Raw genomic sequence first — 10,909 nt, forward strand, 5'->3', positions numbered from 1 at the left:
TCTTTCTCTTTCCTCTCTCTCTTTCTCTCTCTCTTTCCTTTCTCTCTCCCTCTCTCTCTTTCTCTCTCTCTCTCTCATTCTCTTTTCTCTCCCCCTCTCTCCCTCTGTTTCTCTCTTCCTCTCTCTCTCTTTCCTCTCTCTCTCTCTCTCCCTCTTTCTCTTTCTCTCCCTCTCTTTCCTCTCCCCCCTCTCTTTTTCTCTCTTTCTCTTTCCTCTCTCTCCCCCTCTCTTTCTCCCTCCCTCTCTCTCTTTTTCTCTTTCTCTCTCTCTCTTTCTCTCTTTCTCTTTTCTCTCTCTTTCTCTCTCTCTCTTTCCTTTCTCTCTCCCTCTCTTTCTCTCTCTCGCTCTCTTTCCTGTCCCCCTCTCTCCCTCTGTTTCTCTCTTCCTCTCTCTCTCTTTCCTCTCTCTCTCTCTCGCTCTCTTTCCTGTCCCACTCTCTCCCTCTGTTTCTCTCTTCCTCTCTCTCTCTTTCCTCTCTCTCTCTTTCTCTCCCTCTCTTTCCTCTCCTCTCTCCCTCTTTCCTCTCCCCCTCTCTTTTTCTCTCTTTCTCTTTCCTCTCTTTCTCTCTCTCTTTCCTCTCTCTTTCCCTCTCTCCTCTCCCTCTCTCTCTCTTTTTCTCTCTCTCCCTCCCTCTTTCTCTTTTTCTCTTTCTCTCCCCCTCTCTCTTCCTTGCTCTCTTTATCTCTCTCTCTTCCCCTCCCTCTCTCTTTCTCTCCCCCCCTCTCTCCCTCTCTCCGATTTTCTGCTCACCTGGCAAGCTGGCTTCAAGCTGTTCTCCAACAAGCTGACACACATTCTTATTGGGCTGGCTGTCTCCTGCCCTTCCTGCTTCCTGCAGAGACGCAGGCAAGGCAGGAGCCCTGCCCAATAAGCTTGTCAGCTCGTCAGAGAACAGCGTAAGGCCACTCTCTTTTTTACACACATACACACACACAGAGAGAGAGAGAGAGAGAGAGAGAGAAGGGAAGTGCAAGTGCCTCTCTCTCTCTCTCTCTCTCTCTCTCTCTCTCTCTGCCAATGGCAGAGGAGGCTGGAAGCCGCATGTGGCTCCGGAGCCGCGGGTTGCCAACCCATGTCCTAGGCCCTGTCTCACTTCTGAGGCATCTGTGCTGTGCTTAAGAACCCAGATGTTTGTTTAAGGGCTGCATCAGGGAGGGCAAGAGATTGGGGCCCTTAAGCAAGGATTTCTTGCTTAATGACGTAACCACTTATGATTATAATGGTCAAGTCATAAGTTGAGGATTACCATTAATATACTGGCAAGTACTTGTAAAAACACGTAAAAGTAATAGCTTTTAAAAATTAGGGGAAATAGGAGACCTGAGATGTCCAGACTCTTATTTGGCATATTTTGGAAATTGAGAAGCCATTATTAATGCAATGGTATTGACAATGTTTCAGTAAAATGCCTTTTTTTCTACAATAGTTTGCCTGCATTCTTCATGCAGCACATTTAACCATAATAACATTAATGCATATATGTTTAATTAGGATAAAATCCAGATGAAATTATATTTTTTTTAATAAATATTTTATTAATTTTCTATTTTTACAATCAGGTGCTTAATAGACAACGTGATGACTGAGTCCATTAGTAATTCTGTGGTACATGTAAGCTTCTTCAAACTAAACTCAATATTACACCCTCCAATACATCCTCTCTTCTTCTGGTAATAGACATTTTTCCACACTAAGCAAATACAGTTCTGTTGTTAATAAACGTACAGTTGCATATCAACATTTTTCTAATAGTTTCAATAATATCATTTTAGAATATATTTTCTAACCAAAACTTATGTTAATTGCATTTGCACTCAATATCCATTTATTCAGTCCATATCCTATTTTTACTTTTTTCAATTTTAATTTCCCATCCATGTTCAAAATATCCCAATCATTTATAATTTCAGAACAAGTTATATTTGGGTAACCAAAAGCTTTCCTTATTCAAACTTCTTAGCATATTCTTATTTACCTTTTCATACCAAGATATGATATTTGATTACAAATCTTATCTAGCTAGTTATAATAATACTTCTATTTCTAGCAATCTATTCTTAACCATATTTAAACATCTAATTAGTAATATAACATCCCCTCTAATAGGTCAAAGCTTCTATTTTCTTCAGTCTTACTCTAGCTTTCTTCCTTTGCCAACTAACTTTCCAAGTCAGGGCATTTGGATCATCAAATAATTCTTCCTCTATTTTTGTATATATTATTTGAAACAAGAGAAACAATTTAGTTAAAGTATTTTTGGAAGAACTAGCTTGTTGAAATTCATTAAACAGCCTTCCTCCTTCTCCAATTCCCCCACAGTTCTGTTAACCGCTCTATCTTCCATTCCGTCAACTCTCCTTCCTTATCCTCCAGTATGTTCTGAAATCTTGATTTGTAGAATATCTTTTCCATTTCCAATATTATCGTTGTGTCTTCTAAGTCTTCATTTATCTGAGTCTGGTCATTAGTTTCTTCCTTTAGCTCCTCAATATTTGTGTCAGCATTCTCTAGCTTTCCTTCTATTTTCTGGGTTGCTAGTTCCTTCTCTGTAGTTATTTTCTGAGTTTGTAGATTTAAATTAGAAAATTGTTCTTTTATCTCCTTTGTGTTATTGTTAATCTCATCACAAGCTAAAGCAATTGTTTCTTGTATTAATTTCAACATGGAGAGAATTTCTTTCTGTGGTTCATCAGTATTTTCTTGGTGATATGTCAAACTGAGGCTTCTGGAGACCAGGGAGAAGAAAGAACCATTAAAGGTGGTTTATCAATGAAGATTTATAATCCAAAATGTTCCATCATACCAGGCAATAGTGTATGTTTCTTCTACAGAAAAATAGTTCCATAATACAGTACTGAAAGTCTTCCTGAGTCAGCTCTGCCGCAACGACAAAACTGAAAGCCTAGATGAAATTATAATATTTTGTAGTATGCGTTGCTCTAGTAATGTGTTTTATGTAGAGGTTAAAATCACCAGATTAGAAACTGGGAGACCATGTGTTCTACTCCTTCCTTGGACGTGAAGCAACTGGGAGATTTTGGACCAGCCAATATTGCACTTTCACCTTAGGAAGCAAGTAGCGTCAAAGCACTCCCCAAAAATGTTGATGAAAAACGCTAGTAAAATTAATCCAGGCAATTTTCAAGAGTCAAGAATCACTTGAAGACAGCAAACAAACAAAAAACAAGCTGTAGGGTTTTTTTGTTCATAGACAATATATATACTTTTATATATCCATTCATATTGATTTTTTTAAGATGGTGTTGAAATGTTAGGCAAACATTAGTTTATTTTCCGAGACAAAACTAATAGTAATAAAATTGTATGCTTTGCTAAGTGCTATTTTTTTGTAAAGTATAAGACGGAGCGAGGTAATTGCGATTATCTTGATGCGTTGCTCATATTGGCTATCTTCAGTCTTCAGTTTCTAAGGAATGGGAACAAATTTTATTTTAGATTATATCTTGTTTGTTGTCAGGCTAATATGATACTTCTATGTTTTAATTATAATTCAGTTTATGAGATCATGAGATGTAAACAAGTTCTTTATGAATTCAGAAATACATAACCACTAGAGGGCACTCGTGTTTTCTGAATCATTACTGAGATTCAACTAAAAGTTTAAAAATTTGTAAGAGATTTAAATCACAAATGGTGAACACACATGTTCTGAAGAGTGCCAGTATGTGTAATAAAAGTACTGGAATTTCTTTGTTTCTCCTACTTACTAGTGAATCTTAATGCTGTATTGAAGAATTTCTAAGATTATAATAAATATTTATTTATTGTTCTGTTTTGGCTGTACAACATATGATATAAATCAGGAGTGTCAAACTCAATTTCATTCAGGGCCGCATCAGCATCGTGGTTGCCATTGGGGGGCCGAGTGGGTGTGGCTGGCATGGGTGTGGCTTACTGGGTGGGCGTGGCCAGCTTCATGTCACACATTGGGCACCTGTGCGGGCCAGGGGGCGAGCACCAGGGCATAGTCCACTGGAGGAGCCTCACTGAGCCTCAGGCTGTGCATGGGGCCCCTGGACAGTGGCATGGACTGCCCAGAGCTCTGGGCAGCAGAGGTCAAGCGCCCAGCCCGGCCCTTGAGCTCCCACGGCACCAGGACCCCACAGCCCTGCCTAGCCTAGCCGCACTTCCCCGAGGGGATGCCCAGCTGCACTTACCTCCTCCTTAATGCTGTTGCTGCTGTGCTCACTCTCCAGCTTGGCCAGCTTGCTCATGGTGGGTGCAGGAGGGCAAAGTGCGTGGATCAGAGGAAGGCCCCCTCTCCATGTGAGGAAACCTGGCTTTGTAATCAAAGCATCCTCAGCAATAGGATGGGAAACCACCAGGGGAAGGCAAAAGGGCAACAGGGCTGCTGGTGGCCAAGTGCTAAAGCAGGACTTCCCTCAGACCCTCCCTCCTTCCCTCTTATTCCAATCTCCTTCCTTCCTTCCTTCCTTCCTTCCTTCCTTCCTTCCTTCCTTCCTTCCTTCCTTCCTTCCTTCCTTTCTCCCTCCCTCCCTCCCTCCCTCCTTTCTTTCTCTCTCTCTCTCTCCTTCCTTCCTTCTCTTTCTTTCCTTTCCTTCCTTCCTCCCTTTCTTCCCTGCCTCCCTCATTTTCATTCCCATCTCCTTCCTTCCTTCCCTTACTTTCTTCCTGTTTCCCTCCCCTCCTTCCTTCCCTCCTTCTCTCTGTGCCCAGGAAGGGACGAGGGGAGGGGGAGAGGCTGGCAGCACTTCTCTCAAAGAATAAGAGTTGGAAGAGACCTTTGAGGTCTTTAGTCCAAGCTCCTGCTCAAACAGGGGACGTATACCATTCCAGACAATGGAATATCCAATCTCTACTTAAAAGCCTCCAGTGATGGAGCATCCACAACTTCTGAAGGCAAGCCTTTTCACTGATTAGTTGTTTTCACAAGTCCGTAGTTCTAGGCTGGTTTTCTTCTTGATTAGTTTCCATCTATTATTTGCCTTCTGATGCTTTTGGAAAATAGGTTGACCCCTTCTTCTCTGTGGCAGCCCATCAAATATTGGAACACTGCTATCATGTCACCACCCCTAGTCCTTTTCACTAAGCTAGACATACCCAATTCCCACAAACATTTGTCATATGTTTTAGCCTCCAGCCTCCTAATCATCTATGTTTACCATCCATTTAGACCAGATGGTCCCCTGGTTTGGTTTATAGAACAGTGGCCACAAGCAGAGCCTTCTCAGAGACAGCACCCCCATTATATAACTTTCTCCCAAGGAAAATATGAACAGTGCAACCCTCACCCGTTTAGACGCAACTCCAAAAACACTGTTCAGCCAGGCATATGTAAAACAACAACACATTTTATGGTCAAACAGCACTAGGTAAATTACTACTATTTGTCTTTCTTAAAATACACACTTTTAATATTGTTTTAAGCAGTGCTAGTGATGCTTTACAATAGCTGACTTTGAGAGTTTTCTTGTAAACCACCCTGGATTTCTCAGAAACTTTTAATTTCAAATTAGATGTTGATTTAATAAATTAGGCAGAAGAAACAAATGTTTAAATACATCTAAATCCCACAGACTTACTTCCTCCTAGGCACATACTGCAGAGAAAATAAGGAATTGCATTTCTAGCCAACATAGTCACAGGATGATGGGAACTGTGGTTCATGACACCCAAAATATATTAGTTTGGGTAAGGCTGGATTAAATTATAAAAGAGCAGATGAAGGGAAGTATTTTTGTCTCCGACAAAATAATTGGGAGGGGGGAGTTGACTTGGTCTTTTAATTTCAACTCACACCAATTCCTAACTTCCCATTCAATCCAAAGAGTTTTATTATTGCGTGGATTTTAGAGAGGGGAGGAGGCAAGAGTAGACCACAAAGCTAATCTGCAAGTTTGCTCTCTTGCCTGCTTGCACACCATCTTCCCGTGTATGTGTGTATGTGTATGAGAGACAGAGAGAGAGAGATCCCCTTTTTGTAAGTTTGCTTACTCTGCAACTCCCTGCTGGCTCGCTCTCTCTCTCTCTCTCTCTCTCTCTCTCTCTCTCTCTCTCTCTCTCTCTCTCTCTCTCACACACACACACACACACACACACACACACAGGTTAATAAAAAAGAGGAGGAGGGGGGAGAAAAGTGGAAGCTCTCCTTTTTTGTAAAACCTCGGCTTCTTCCTCGTCTTTCCCTCCTGGCTCTCTCTGTCTCTGCCTCTGTCTCTCTCATACATACACACGCACACACACACACAAATACACAAACACACACAGACAGACAGACACCCTTCCTGTTTTCTCCTCCTCGTCCTTTTCCTCAGCTGCACCTGAACGGAGTGGGAGGAAGTTAAAAAAAAAAAAGAAGGGGTGGAAGAATGGGGGAAGCTCTCCTTTTTTGTAACACCTCGGCTTCCTCCTCCTCCTCTTCCACTCCTGGCTTTCTCTGTCTCTGTCTCTCTCCCTCACATACACACACACACATACACAGAAACCCTTCCTTCTTTCTTTTCCTTCTCACCCTTTCTGGCCTGGCAAAGCAGAGCCACACAAGGAGAAGCCCAGCAAAGTGGGGCATGGCTGGCGTGACAGGGTTAAGCTGGGAGGGGAGGGGCGGCTAAAGCAAATGAGTTGCTGCTGCACACCACCAGCCGCTGAGTGCTTGCTGTTTCCTCCGCGTGCTCCAAGGCGCCCAGCTGGGTTGCGGTGGGCCAGGGCTGGGGCAGCGGGGGCCGGTCCCTTGCCATTTCTGGGACAGCTCCGGGGGGGCCAAATCTGGGCCCTCCCTGGGCCACATCCGGCCTGCGGGCCTTGTGTTTGACATGTCTGAGATAAATAACTAGGTTATAATGGTTAATGTAGCCATTCCTTGATTTGCTGATGTTACTGGTTTAGGGTGCCAGGAGTTGATTTGGAATTTTGGATTTTATTTTATTTTTAATATCATTGTTTCTATAAGCTGCCCAGGGTTATAGTACATAAGGTGGGCAGCTATATATGTCAATAAAATGAAATAATAAAATAAAATAACATTGTTTGAAAAATCCATAGATGTGTGGATGTCAGTTCTTATGGCTAGCTGTTTCCGTATTTGAAATCAGATATTAATTCAATAAACATAATTAACTTCATTGCCCCAAGTGCAGGGAATAGTATAATGAAAATATTTGGAACAGTGATTCCCGCTTGATGAGTGGTTCGTAGTAATAATTTGCAGATCATGAATTCACAAACTTTATTTATAAGTTGAATTCATAATACCAGCTGAATTATTTGTAAAAACCATGTATATGTGAGAATGCATTTACAATTATGGTATAACAAAATGAAATAAAAATCACTGAAGTGGGATTGGAAGTCTTTTATTATCAGTTATAATACATGTTAATCATATCATATCAAAGATACTGGATGTTTGGGGAAAGGGTCTATTCTTATTATTTCTTAATTTTACAACGGCATACAGCTACTGGATCCATCTGCTGTACACAATCAGTATCAATGAAAGAAACAAGTTGACCTTTTGTTAGTTTACTAAGTAAATGATATTTTTGACTCTTCTAAAAGAAATCTGATATAAATAGCATTGCTAGAATAAAACAATCATTTACAGAATATTTGAAAAATATATAATGACTTCCAAAGTTGACCATCTGTTCCATATTAATCCATTGATTTAATAAAGTTAAAAAAAAGTTTTTAAAAACAATTCTATTTTTTGAACAAAAGAAAATCATTATATGAGAAAGAAGTACTAAAAACCTTACCTTTTCTTAGCTAACATATTTTAATTCTTTTTATCTTTGCTATAATTCAACCTAGATGGAAAGTATTACCTAGGTAGATACCATGTAACTTTTTAATAGGAAATTCTTGAACAAGATAGATGTGGGCTTAGGTTTCCTAATTTTGTAAGGCGATTTTTAATAGATAGTAGTGAGGAAAATAATTATCAGTTCCTTTTTTGTTGTGAGACAAAGAGTGCTTTGTCTGTATTTAAACAAGGGTAATGATAAAAATTTTAATATGGATTTATAGGGGCCTAAGACCATAAGAATCAAGTCAGATGCCAGTTTCACAATTTGAAAAATGCCCCCCAAATGCTAAATCTAATACAAGTTTAGGAAGTTAAAGGTGTTTTCATTTTATTATTTATCTTGGGACTCCAAATGAGCTCCAATCTCTTAACTTTTAATTGAATAGATGAAAATTGCAGACAATATTTATAACAGCCTGACAAATTTCAGAGAGATATAGATGCTAAACATTTTAAAATTTTGATTATCAAATTTTTGGCACAGATATTTGCAAGCACAGTTCTGTGGAAATAAAACATTCTAAATTCCAGAGAGGAACAAGTGTTTTATTTTGCATGGATAGGAAGATCTCTCTTTCTCTCTTTTCTGAGATCTAGAGTGTCTGTGTAACTTTTTCTCCAAGGAATTTCACTCAATACAGGTAATGCCACTCTTTGTTGAGTGAGATTTCTCCTCATCTCTCAACTTTTTACTTGAAATGTGTATGAGGTAGAAGATGACTAATCTTTTAAATAAATGTCTGCAGTTTCCCATTCAAGCGATATTCAGGTTATGGTACTGGTACAATGAAAACACTGAAGAAATAATGAATAAATCATTTTAAATTTTATTGTTTTAATAATTCCAACAGAGGGAAGTACTTAGAAATAAAATAGCTAAACCAAGTTATAAGAGGCCTAAATCAACATATAACTTACAATAATAATTTATCAGCATAACACACAAATAAGTAAAGGCATAGCTAAGCCAAACAACATTGAAAAGATATAACAAGTCCCACTCCCCATGCTTTTGTCTGTACTTTCTCTGCTAGTTATTGGTTACAATTCTTTCAGAGCTGTTGGGCAGAAGCCCCGAATGTCAAGCCCAGCCAGGAAATTTACTCCTGTAGTCATTATTTTCTGGACTCTAATTGGGGAAAAGCCTTCATGATATTCCACCCTATTCCACCCCTTCTTTGGAAGAGCATAGTGATTTTTTAGAGTATGTTACACTAAGAGGTATCAATCCTAAATGTAATATAGATCAGGGCTTTTCAACCTTTTCACCCATTGTACCACTTTTAGGATATGGCAACATCCGAGTACCACCAGTCGCCTAGCAAGGTGTCAAAAACTTGATGATCAAAAAAAAAAAAAAAGGAAAAAAGTGATAAAGTACAGGTAGTCCTCGACTTACAACAGTTCGCTTAGTGACTGTTTGAAGTTACAATGGCACTGAAAAACGTGCCCCCCAAGCCACAGCCGAGCAAGACGCCTGCCTGCCCGGTGGCGCTCTTCCTCCTGTCCGAGGTTTTCATTGTTGTGAGCATTTCTGTTGAGGATTGGCAGCGGGGGTGGGGTGGGGGGGTGTTTTGTTTTTATTCCCCCCATCTGCTGGGTGGTTGCAGCAGGTTTTGGTCACTTCACATGACCCTGGGACACTGACCGTCATAAATATGAATCAGTTGCCAAGCATCTGAATGTAAATCACAAGACCCTGGAGATGCTGCAACATTCCAGCTGATTGGCACTTCTTCTGGGCTCAGCAGAAGCACCAGGATCAGTGCTGCTTTTCAGCTGATTGGTGCTTCTTCAGGGCTCAGCAGAAGCACCAGGATCAGCGCCAAGCTCCAGCCGGAGCCTGGCACTGATCCTGACGCTACCACTGAGCCCTGACAGCCCCGAAGAAGTGCCGATCAGCTGGAAAGCAACACTGATCCTGGCGCTTCCGCTGAGCCCTGACAGCCCTGCAGCTCCAGCCATCTCTCGCTCAGGCTTGTTCAGTGCTGCCACCAGTTCAGCTCATTCCCCTCCCCCGCTACTACTTTTTTAGGATGGTCGCGTACCACCTGCCAGGTGCCAATGTACCACAGGTGGTACCCGTACCACTGGTTGAAAAGCCCTGCTATAGATAATATTGAGCAAATTCTCACCATATCCAACTATGGTAGGCAAAACTTCATTTTAGTTGAAACAATACTTAGGTAATTGACATATCAGCTTATGATTTGTGCACCCCAAATTTTAACAGTTCATTTAAAAATCTATCATTTAAAGAGTATTGAAATGTAAGCTAATAACTAGAGCCTTATACATTCCAAGATAAACATCCTGTTTCTTCAGACAAATTTCATCTAGTCTGACTTCAACAACAATCAGTTAGATATCTTACTTTACAAGCAATAAGATATCTAACTAATTGCTGTTGAAGTCAGACTAGATGAAATTTGTCTGGAGAAACAGGATGCTTATCTTTACATGTACTGCTTATATAAGTAGTACATAAAACATGTATACCATATTATTTATTTATTTATTTCATAACGTAATCAGAAACACAAATATTATATTTAATTGTTATAATCAATAGATGGGTGATGCAGTGGCTCAGCAGTTAAGAGGCTGGGTTTATTGGCTGGAAAGCTGGCAACCCAGATTTGAGTCCTGAGCTCCATGCAACAGGTGAACTCCCATCTTTGCCTAGCTCCTGCCAAGTTAGCAGTTTGAAAGCATACAAATGCAAGTAGGTAAATAGGTATCATTTCGGTGGCAAGGCAACAGCCTCCGTGACATCATGCTGGCCACATGACCGCAGTGATGTCTTTGGACATCACTGGCTCAATGGCCTTGAAACAGAAATCAGCAATGCCTATTGTAATCGACAATGACTAGCACAGTAAAATTTGCAGAGGCTCACTCCTTTATAGTCAGTAGATACAATAATAATAATAATAATAATAATAATAATAATAATAATAATAATAATAATAATAATAATAATAATAATAAAGTTGGAAGGGACCTTGGAGGTCATCGAGTCCAACCCCCTGCCCAGGCAGGAACCCTACACCATTTCAGACAAACGGCTGTCCAGTCTCTTCTTAAAAACTTCCAGTGTTGGAGCATTCACCACTT

At 40.3% G+C, this 10,909-nt stretch overlaps 1 protein-coding gene across 1 annotated transcript in view; it reads left to right on the forward strand.

The window, feature by feature from the left end:
- The window catches only part of BBS9 (Bardet-Biedl syndrome 9), a 73,044-nt gene that overhangs the window by 18,999 nt on the left and 43,136 nt on the right, over nt 1-10,909 (forward strand). The window lies entirely within an intron of this gene.

The sequence above is a fragment of the Protobothrops mucrosquamatus genome, unplaced genomic scaffold (assembly GCF_001527695.2).
Source record: "Protobothrops mucrosquamatus isolate PMUCROS unplaced genomic scaffold, P.Mucros_1.0 scaffold48, whole genome shotgun sequence".
In the NCBI taxonomy this organism is placed as follows: domain Eukaryota; kingdom Metazoa; phylum Chordata; class Lepidosauria; order Squamata; family Viperidae; genus Protobothrops; species Protobothrops mucrosquamatus.